We start from the raw sequence: 11,968 nt of genomic DNA, 5'->3' as shown, positions 1-11,968 counted from the left end.
GTTTTAGGAAAATGAAAAGAATTTTTGTAATAAAGCTTTCTTCATGTAAAATCAAGGAAACGTGCAAGTTGACCACGTGGACCTGTGTTGATGAAGCTAGTTAAGGTATTTAATTTATTGTTTCACTATGTTGGGTCTGAAATTAAAAATTGCTGTTTGAGGTTTATTTGTTAATCATTGGTTTCAGTAACAGAAAGTCAAGAAACAAACTCATAATTTTATTTGTTTTGAGATTTCAGAAATTCATAGTATTAAAAAATTAAAAAAGGCTTTCTCGTGGAAAGCATAGACATCGAATTTTGACTCATGTTTATCTTTTGACAAGGATTGCAACAGTGAAAAAGTATAAGAGAGATTACTTTTTATTGCAGCAAATTGAAAAAAAAAAGAAAAAGCAATACCTTAGTTGTTCTTATTATTGACTTTACTATACTACTTTATGATTTTTTTTATAACGTACTACTTTATCAATTATTTTGGATAAACATATGAGTTTAATACGTTACTATATGCTTTTTTGTTAATAGTTTTATGATATATGATTACCTGTAAAAAGAATTTGTTGTTGTTATTTCCTTTTTTCTATGATTTTTAAGTTGACTAATAAGTGGGTTCTAGTTAGATCGACTAGTAAATTTTTGATGATTGAATAAGAGGTTTGAGGTTCAATCCTTGCCCACATCAAAAATCAATTGGTGTCTTAGTCTGATGATAAAGAGCTATTATCAAGAGCAGACACCATAAGTTGAAATTACCTCAAAAAAAAAATTTTTGATTAAAAATTCTAACATGACTACCATTCTTTCTCAAAAAAAAAAAAAAAAAAAAAAAACTTAGACTACTATTGGAATCCTTCCTCTAATGAATTTCTTTTAATTATAAATTTATTGCTTTGTATTAACAATTTATCAAGAAATGAAACCTAAAATTAAAAGAGAATTAAGAGTCTGTTTGGGATCCACTTGTTTTGCTGAAACTGAAATTTTTTTGCTGAAAGTATTAAAGATAAAGATAAAAGTTAGCTGAAATAATACAGTGAGACCAATAAATAGGAAGAAAAATGCCCATACACCCCCTTAACTTTCAACTACTGGACAAAAGACCCCCTCAACTTTTTTATTGGCTAATTTACTCCTTAAATTATTCACAACTACCAAATCAATACTTCAGTTAGTCACACGTTAAAACACTAATGGAATAAGCACTTGTCACTCACGTGACTTTAAAATACAAACCTAAAAAAATAACCAAACGTCCAAAATGCAACGGAAAGAGGAGAAGAGAATCAAGTCCGGCAGAGAGAGAGCGAATCCACGTCATTCAGAGCCACTGCCGAGCTTCTCTCCGCCGTCTCGCCGCCCTTGTCCTGGCAGTACCTTGGTGGTTCCGCCGCACTGTTCAATCTGGGTATGTCTTTTTTTCTTTTTTCTTTTTTCTTTTTCCTTCTTACGTATTGCTATTGAAATCCTTTTCCTCTAGGAACTTTTATTTTTTTTTAATATCCATTTGCAAATTTTTATGGTAGGAATTCTTGTTTTGGTTTAATTTCTGGGTTGGGTCTCTATGAAATTCTTGGTCTTTTACTATCTCCATGTGCCTTTCACCAACTGTTGTATTTGAGTATGCCATAAAGCTGTTTGATTAAATGTATGTGAGAGATATGGCCACTGTTAAAGGGGGTTTGGTTGCTTAGGGCCTATATTAATTAGCTAAATTGACATCTTGATGCAGTTCAAAGAAAAAGCAAGAGGGTAGGAGGTGATTGTGGAATTGCTATCTTGGAAGTTAATATAGAGCTAAATACACACAAGTGGCAATCTCTCAACCTGTGAATTTCTAAATTTTAGGGAAGGGCTACATTAGCTATATAAGTTCCAGCAATAACACCAAAAAGCTTGCCGGGTAACCGGTTCATCAACTCTATTTGGTCCCTTAATAGAAGAGATTTTGGAGGTGCTGCTGCTATTTTCTAACTAGAGTCTCTGCATTGCAACATTTTCTTTCTGGGAACTTGGCCACATGTCTCTTAGTTTCTTTCAATGGCAATGTACTAGCATGTAAGCCAAAGATATTGTTGCACCTGGTGATTAATATATAATATGATGAGACATTTATCCCTGGGGTTTAACCTACCACAATTTGGATTTCTGTAAACTTTATTTTCTCTTCTAATTGGTCTCTTCAGAAGCTAGATATTAAAAATGTGTTTCTGCATGGATTTCTTGCGGAAACTATCTTCATGACTTAGCCTCCAGGCTGTTCTATCCTAAACTTCCTCACCATGTTGGTCAGCTACTCAGCTTTGCAAGGTGATCTAATGCCCCCAAATAGGCCCTTCATGCTTGGTTTCCACAATTCAATTCCTTTATCCTTCAGTTTGGCTTCCAGATAAGTCAAGCTGATCACTCCATGTTTGTTTACTACCACTCCTCACAAATGTTGATGATCTTGCCCTAAGAGGCAATACACCATCTCCACTTGCCCCCTTTATTTCTACACTTGGCACCTCTTGGCACCAAGTTTGAGATAGAGGACCTAAGGACCTTGATCCCTATCATTACTTTCTGGGTCTTGAGATAACCTTATATGCACTGCCTCCATCAATCTCAAACTTGATATACTATTGATATCTAATGTATGGTTGATGCAAACCCTGCAACACTCCCTTGAGCACCAAGTCATAGCTCTTTGCTTTAAAGGATGATCCTCTTTTTTATCCTACTATAAAAAAATAAGAACATGTGATAGAATTTGAGTATTAAATCAGCATTTTGTGGGTCATGCTAAGCCACCACCCTAGAAACTAGTATCATTGATCATGTGCATAATCCATTTATAAATGGTAAACAATGATATTGACTAGCAACAACCATGCATATTGTAATATTTTGAATTATGTGAATTAAATTAGCAGCAATCATGTACATGTGCATGTGCAAATTTTTATATTTTTTTCCCACTATTCTCTATATTGTTTTTTTTTTCTCCAGCTCTTCTATTAATGTTCTTGTTAATTTTGTATTGTAGCCATGAATGAATGTCCACTGTCACTCCTTGGAAATTTACCTTCTATGCCAAATGTACAAGCCCCCCAATCCCAATATGATTCTATTGAAGCTAATGGCCAATTTGAAATTGTTAATGTTTCAATTGATGTGGAGGATGTTGAGGATGACGAAGATTACAATTTGAGTGATTTTTTTGAATCTGATGATGATATAATTGAAGATTTTGGTATGGAGGATGATGGAATCAATAGAGCTATTGGAGGCAAGCAACTTGAGGGAGTTTGGAATGGTGAAGGAGATTCAGATCATGGGGATAGTGATGAGTTAAGGAGTGTAGATGGGTCATCTGATGATGAAGAGAATTCAAGGCCTAGGTTCCTTGAGTTTAACTAGCGCATTGGCATGGAGAATGTACAGCTAGTGAAGAATCAAAAATTTGCATCACATGTCATCTTCAAGGTGGCAGTAAGAAGATAAATAATTTTTTAGTTCAATATTTTGTTTAGTGATACACGGACTTCTAAAAATACTAATGGAGCCAGTATACTTTTGTTTTTCAATATTGCTGGAAAAGTGTAATTATTGATTCATTGAGTGTTATTTTTTTGGCAAACAATATACCATTTGTAAACACTCATTTGATATTTCAATTCATGGCATATTGAGATCCTTTTAAGTTTTATTACACCATATATACAGTTACAATACACGTCTCTATTTAAACTTATACACAGTTAGAATGCACGTCTCTGTTAGGGTGACATTTCTTTGGTCATCTTGAAAGTTATGACAATTACAATAAAAGCACAAGAATGAATCTACAGCCTTTCCTGCTAGTATTTTTCCTACCACACCCTAAATGGTTAGTTTCAATTAGTTCCTCCAAGAACCAACATCTAGAATGGACCGATATATATTGAATGAATTAAAGAATTACAAATGGAAATGTGGCAAGTGGACAATTACTAAACTTGAGAAAAAACTTTTCCCACAGATAATTACTAAACTTGAGAAAATATACTGCCATTAATTTCATAAGTTGAACATTACATAGTTGTGAACATTTGTATATTACACTACATCTAATTTTCACATATGGATACATTACATTACAAATCCTTTTTTTTAGTACTCCTACATATTTAGTCACCGCAAATAAAGATGACTTTCAACATTAACACTTGGACCCCATACAAAAGGCTATCACAATCCCACTATTGATTTAAGAAACCACTAATAATCACCAAAGCCACTTAGGGATTCTCTTATGCATTGCAGCTTCATTCTTCAGCCTTCAGTTAGTGTCCAATAGTCTAGTAATTACACTTTTTTCTCATTGGTGCGAATTCAATGTCATGCCTCTCAAAGTAGTTACATACATTACATTCTTCAATCTTCAATCTGATTACCTGAGACAGCCGCATTCCCTGCAACAAACAATTTTTAAAATCATAAGAACCCCAGGTTACATAAACCAATAATTTTTTATATTACACTCTACTACAATTATATACTACCAAATGCCAGGTTTGAATGAAATTTTTGGCAAACAGTGAAGCAAGATATCTGCAACACAATGCAAGCATTCTTCCATTCAGGTACTAAGATGCCTTTATTAAAGAGGTGGATGTGAGACCAGTTTGTCATAATCCTTCTACAGGTCAGCAAATACAGAGTTCATTTTAGATACCTCATTTTACTAATTGGTATTTCAAAGACAAATTTGTCAAGCAGGAATGGTGAACAAGGAATAAGATGAATCAAGGACGCTTTCACTTTAAATATACATATCAATTAGAATGGACCTTATTGGCAGTTTCTCTTGGCAAATACAATGGCGATCACAAAAATGATAACATAACAACAAATTCATAATAATGTTCCTTGCATCACATTTAGAAAGATAATTGCTTCAATCTACCAAACCTACTAGTCTAAGTTTATTACCATTGTAGAAGTAAGAGGCTTTTTATTAGCCATGACAATGCAACAGCCCAAATCAACCACTTGTTTCATTACTCCAATAGTCTCAGAACTAGCAGAGCAATCCACTAGGGCCAAACCTACAATAAATCAAAAATACCAAATTTGAAACCAAGAGAATGAAAACAGGCCCCAAAAAAAAAAAAAATCCAATTTCTAGAATTCAGTGAAACATAAAAGAACACACACGTGCATACCACATACCCATTGATTTACCCAGAAGAGCTGCAATGTCTATAAGTTTTGTTGCTGAATCTGAACTGGTTAGTACTTGATAATCAGCTCATTCAAAGAAAAAAAAACATACAAATAAAATTGTAAATCCATTTTAATGAGTAAAAGCAAAGACATAGATATATATAGTAATGGAATTAAGTATGGTACTGCTTATGCATTTGAAGCTAAGAACAAATATTAGGGGCACAGGAGCTGTGCTGCAACCTCTGTGACTTATGCTCTTCAAGAAGCCTTAGTGGAAGCATCTATCACAGCTAGGAGCCTAGGATTTCAGCGAATTTTGTTGCTAAGTTGTTGCAAAAAGCTAGTCCAAGTCTTCAGTGGGTGGAGAATTCCGGATTAGAAGGAAAGGACTATGAGGCAGACATTTCACACCTTCAGCAGATGGGATTAGTTTATAAGCTGATTTTTGTACCTAAGGTTGTCCTTTCTAATGTTTGGCAGTTAGCCGTGATGGCTACAAAAATGCCAACTCAGTACTGTTGGCCTATCATGGATCATGTTGTTAGCTAATTTGAACTTTTTCTTTATATGTTATCAAAAAAAAAAAAAAAGGCCCATCTATTGGAAATTGATTTGAACTGATGCGTGCAGCCAGTTTCAGGCTTCATTGGTTAAACCATCAGAGCAGTAGCCATATGTCTCTCAGGCATTTAATCAAACACCCAGTAAACAACACATGGAGATAAAAATAAAAAACAAGAATTTCACAGAGACCAAACCCAAAAATTAAAACAAACAAATAATTCTTACTATAGAAATTCTTACATGAAGATAGAAAACAAATTCACCGCCAAGCTTACAGAGACCCAACCCAGAGACCCAATCCAAAAATACCAGGTGGTACAACAAATCAAGCTCACAAAGACCCAACCCAAAAATTAAACCAAACCAATAATTTCTATTATAGAAATTCGTACATGGAGATTAAAAAAAAAAGTTCATTGTGGATTTAAACTCAAGGAACGAATGAAGGAAAAAAAAAAAAAAAAGAGAGAGAAAAAAAGACATACTAAGATAGAACAGCGCGGTGGAACCACCAAGGTACCGCCGGAACAAGGGCGGTGAGATGGCAGGGGAAAGCTCACAGCGGCTCTGAATTGACTGCCTAAGCTCTTTCACCGCCGGACCTGTTTCTCTTTCTTCTTATTTCAGCTGGGCTTTGTGATTTTAGGTGATTAAAGTTTCTTTTTAAAAGTCACGTGAGTCTCACGTGCTTATTTCGTTTGTGTTTTAACGTGAGACTAATTGAAGCATTGATTTGACAGTTTTGAATAGTTTAAGGAGTAAACTGGCCAATAAAAAAGTTGAGGGGGTCTTTTGGCTAGTAGTTGAAAGTTTAGGGGGTGTATGAGCATTTTTCCCCTATAAATAGTATCAAAAAGTACAATATAGCCCATGAATAGTAGTAAAAATAAGCTGAATAATAAAATAAGCAGGTTTTTTAAGTTGCAGCCAAACGCACATTTAGTATTATCTTTAAATAAGATAGTTGTGGTCTCATGAACTCATAATGTTTTTTTTTTAAATTCCAAATGTGAACTTCATTATAAAAAAAATAAAAAATAAAAGAGTAAAAATCCAGCATTACAAGTAGGAGGGGAGCTATACTCATCAGATGGGGGGATTTAAAAAAAAAAATCCTAATATATATATTTTACAATTTTTTAAAATATTAGATCATAAAATTAATAGTTGGTCCCTCCTAAAAATAAGAGCCAGCCCTTACAAAAAAGGAGTTGAACCACTATAATTGTTGGGTTCCGTATGTGTGTGTTTTTTTTTTTTTGGTGTGAGATTGTGAGGGGGTATTTTAGGAAAATGAAAAGAAATTTTGTAAAATCAAGGAAACGTGCGAGTTGACCACATGGACCTGTGTTAAGGTATTTATTTTCTTGTTTTTGTTTTTTTTTACTATGTTGGGTCTGAAAATTAAAAATTGTTGTTTGAGGTTTATTTGTTAATCATTGATTTTTTTTTTGCTAAAATATTTGTTAATCATTGATGGTAGTAACAGAAAGTCAGAAACTCATAATATTATTTGTTTTGAGATTTCAGAAATTCATAATATTAAAAAAGGCTTTCTTGTGGAAAGCATAGACATCGAATTTGACTCATGTTTATCTTTTGACAAGGATTGCAGCAGTGAAAAAGTTTAAGAGAGATTACTTTATATTGCAGCAAATTGAAAAAAAAGAAAAAGAAAAAAAGCAATACCTTAGTTGTTCTTATTATTGACTTTACTATACTACTTTATCTAATTATTTTTTTATAACAAACTACTTTATCAATTATTTTGGATAAACATATGAGTTTAATACGTTACTATATGCTTTTTTGTTAACAGTTTTATGATATTCAATCACCGATAAACTTTCTCCCCTCTCCCTGCGTGTGTGGTTCTAAAATAAAAAAATAACCTATAAAAAAAAAATTCGTTGTTATTATTTCCTTTTTTTTATGATTTCTAAGTTGATTAAAAAGTGAGTTTTAGTTAGCTCAACTGATAAAGTCTCTGATAGTTGAATAAGAGATCTATGGGGCATGGTCGTCAAAATCCTGATTTGGATTCTACAATCCTATGATTTTATGATCCCTCTTGCCCAAAACGATTCGGATCTTTTAAGGATCTTTGCGATCGTTCAAGATCAGTAGGATCACACGATTTTGACGATCCCAAACGACCTTTGTTTCTTGTAATCTTCTTTAACTTGAAAGAAGGCTCAATTGGACCTAAATGAAAAATAAAATCTCAATAGATCAAGTTTTTCCACTCTAATGTAGAGAGTATCAGTTGGACCCAAATAAAAAATATTCTAATAGAGTGTTACGTTTTGAGATTTTTGGCATCTTTAAATGACAATTACAAATGAATATAGTGATGTATGGTAATTATATCAATGAATGTATAATTTATGTAATTATTTAACATACCAATGTGTATTTTTTGTTTTTTTCTTAAATAATTTAGGATTTTACAATCTACGATCCGATCCTACGATCTACGACCCCACCTACCTTCCATGATCCTACGTAGGATCCCGATTTTGACAACCTTACTGTGGGGAATTAGGAACGGACGCCATAAGTTGAAACTATCTCAAAAAAAAAAAAAATTGATTAAAAATTCTAACTTGACTACTATTCTTTCTCAAAAAAAAAAAAAAGAAAAAAAGAAAAAAAAAAAACCTTAGACTACTATTGGAATCCTTCCTCTAATGAATTTCTTTTAATTATAGATTTATGGCTTTCTATTAACAATTTATCAAGAGAATTAATATGAGAGCTCTTATTCTCATGTTTTTTCATGAACCCTAAAATTAAAAGAGAATTAGTATTATCTTTAAATAAGATAGTTGTGGTCTCGTGAACTGATGATTTTTTTTTTTTTTAATTCCAAACTGTGAATTTCGTTAAAAAATAAAAATAAACGAGTAAAAAATTGGCATTACAAGTAGGGGTGGAACTATACTTATCAACGGGGGTGGGGGGATTTTAAAAAAAAATTCCTAATATAGATATTTTACAATTTTAAAAAATATTAGATCATAAAATTAATAGTTAGCCCTTCTGAAAAAATAAGAGCTAGCCCTTGCAAAAAAGGAATTGAACCACTATAATTGTTGGGTTCCAAAAAAAAGTTGTTAATAACAACAAACTATCCACCTTATATACCACAAAAAAAAAAAAAACTCCATTCGCCTGATATCCAAAAAAAGTATTACATCTTTTTAGTTTTTTCCTCTCTTAATTGGTAAGTTCTAGTTGTTGAATTTAAATAGCAAGTATTTAATAAAAGAAATTTCCTCTTAGAGTGTTATTTTATTTGGGACTAGGCCTTTCTATGTTGTTGTTAAGTTTAAAATTGTTTCTTAATACTTGATTTAGTCACAAATTGTTAAATGAAAAAAAAAAGACACTAAGGATATTTAATGCTAGGGGTAATAGTAATTAAAAAGCAATTTTCTCTTGGATATATATGTATATATATATATATATATATATATATTGTTATTATTGTCAAGTTTCCAATTGTTTTTCAATACTTAATTTAGACTACAAATGTTGAATGAAACAAAAATAGAAGATATTTAATGTTAGGGGGGTGATAATACACCAAAAATGATACAAAAGTAGACAATTTGTGTATTCATTATAGTTTATAAAGATTAAAATTTCTATTATTATTATTATTATTATTATTATCATTATTATAATGATAATAATAATAATAATGTATACTTGTGTAAATGTTTGTATGTATCAATATGTAATTCGGTCCTCCCAAGCCAAAATTCTTAGTTCTACCCCTGGTTACAAGGCAATAAGATAAATACCATTCATGGTTCAATCCCCTTCCACGACTTTGTTTCAATACATGTTTTGACGTTAGACAAATAATTATAAATATGGTCAAGATTGTGTCAATGCCGACCTCCGTTTTTGTTGGATAAGATATTGTTGGAAAGGTTGTGATGCCTATTTTCTAAATATTCTTACTTTTTTTGTTCAAATCCTTCGATTTAGCAAGTCGGATGCCGTGGAAAAGTACTAAAAAAGCCATGTTTTAACATAAAATTCTCACTTTAATATTTTTTAAATATTCTTTTAAATTTAAATGGAGTTTTTTAGTCATCCAAGCATGTCAAATCAAAATTTATCATGTAACATTTTCAACGACTCCTCACTCGAGCCAATTGTTGTTCATTTGATTATCATTTAGTCAATATTAAACTATAATCACATATTGCAAAAAAGGTTAACACTTTTGATATTTTTGGAATATCTCATCCGTCTCAACTTTGATCTAGGCCCATGAAATGTCACTTTAAAGGGAAATTCATGATTTTTAAGATGAGCTCAAATTCATCTCAATCGAACAATAGGATTTTTGGTCTAACTTTGACTAGCCTTGCTTAGGGTTGATCAAAGTTTGTCAACCTTAGCTAAAAATGGAATTTTTGGGATTTTAAAATCTTGGACCATCAAAATGATTTATCCAACATCTGATGGAGACAAATAAAATTATTTCATGAAATTGCTTATTTTTTTCATGTTTAAAAAACACAATTTTTGGCTTTTAACGGTTTAAATTGGTTTTTTGATATGCAAGTTGAAATTGAACAAAACACGATATCAACACCACCTTAAGATTTTTTCCAATGAACCTAGTTTTCAGGATCTCTGAATCTCTTCTCCCTTGGTTGGGTATCCTCTAATGTGGACTTCCAACCTTATCCCCTTCAACATCTACTAAATCTATTGGCTATAGCTACAGGCCTTCATTTTTTTAATCGCCTCAAAAATACAAGACGTATATTTTTAGTGGTATTAACAATTTCTAAAAATTAAAAATTTTGCACCACCAACTTTTTCTTATTAGCTCACTTTGGTGCTTCTAACAAGAATCTTTTATATTTCAAAATGGTATTGTAGGGACATTGGGCCCAGTAATTTATAAAGGATGGTCCAAGAATATCTCTTGGGCTAAAAGCCCAATCCGAGGATATCAAGTGATCTAGGAGTGTGTGAATGTACCTCATAAAGAAAATACTAGGTAAAAATGTGATAGTGTATGAATAATTATGTCCGAGGAAGACTTTGTCCTCGGATAGTAAAGCCGAGGTAATAGAAGGAGAGGTTTTAATATCCCCAGGCCATATTATAGAAATTCCTATGGTTTCGGGAAGACACGGTACACGTGGAGGGTAATAGAAAGGGCAGTGGAAAATCTAAGGTAAAGCTGCTGTCACCGCCCCCGCATTAAAGACTCTGCAATTGATATATTGGCTGCATTAAGGGAGAAATGGGACCAGAGCATGAGGTTTGGAACTTGGCCCCTGACTCTAGAAGACTTCAGGGAAATTTGATGGGACAAGTATCTAAAACCAGCGTTATAACCATGAGTGAAAAATGAGAATGAGAGGAAGAGGAAGTATAAATAAGAGAAGTGACCTTTGGAAGAGAGGGAGGTCTTTCTTTGGAGAAAAAAGAAAGAATAGTATATGATAATTTGACTATCCACAATTATAATCTATCTTAAGAAGCAATATTATAAAATATCCTCGGATTGTGTCCGAGGAGGAGCTTTCATTCATATTCTTACAAATAATTCCTTATTTGTGCCATTGGGCCCAAAGCCCGTTCTTTTTTTTGTTGTTTAAACCACCTTTGAAATCTAGATTTCAAGCCCACTCTCTACAAATTTATTGTAAAAAGGCCTTTCCAGCCCTTTCCCTTTTGATTATGGATCAGGAGTTCGAATTGTGTCCTTACAATTGGCGCCGTCTGTGGGGATTTAGTCTTTGAAGCGGTTTAAACATCATGGTGGGCTCAGGACCACAACACCGTACAGAGTCTGTGGGCTCCTAGCATGAAGATCACTCCTTGCATCTTGAGCACGAAGAGAAGCGGGAAGGTAGTGTGCATACTACGCACACTACCAGAAGTAGGAGTCATTCATAAGGGGGAAGTAGAGTTCCTCACGAGGAAAATACCAAAGCCATGCAAAAAGAAATTGACAGCCTAAAAAGGAAATTGCGTCACGAAAGGCGAAGGAGAACTCCTTCGGTCTCCGATCCCTTTTCGGAGGGTTCCGAGGATGACAATTATAGGCAGAGGTCCAGAACTCCCACAGCTAAATCTTTCTCTTACGAGGAAGACAACCTGCATGGGCGGTAGGGTAGAAACTATTCCTCTAGGGGCTTGGGAAATGATGCAATGGGTAGGGTGTTGCACCA

At 33.2% G+C, this 11,968-nt stretch overlaps 1 long non-coding RNA gene across 1 annotated transcript; it reads right to left on the bottom strand.

Annotated features, from left to right (window-relative positions):
* Positions 1-4,509: 4,509 nt before the first annotated feature.
* On the bottom strand, positions 4,510-5,616 carry LOC142614970 (uncharacterized). The gene is made up of 3 exons (XR_012840620.1): positions 5,196-5,616; positions 4,956-5,071; positions 4,510-4,662 (listed from the first exon to the last, which is right to left on the bottom strand). It is a non-coding gene; the product is annotated as an uncharacterized LOC142614970 (long non-coding RNA).
* Between the last annotated feature and the right edge of the window lie 6,352 nt (positions 5,617-11,968).

The sequence above is a fragment of the Castanea sativa genome, chromosome 11 (genome assembly GCF_040712315.1).
Source record: "Castanea sativa cultivar Marrone di Chiusa Pesio chromosome 11, ASM4071231v1".
In the NCBI taxonomy this organism is placed as follows: Eukaryota; Viridiplantae; Streptophyta; class Magnoliopsida; order Fagales; family Fagaceae; genus Castanea; species Castanea sativa.
This window is presented reverse-complemented; position numbering and strand designations above follow the sequence as displayed.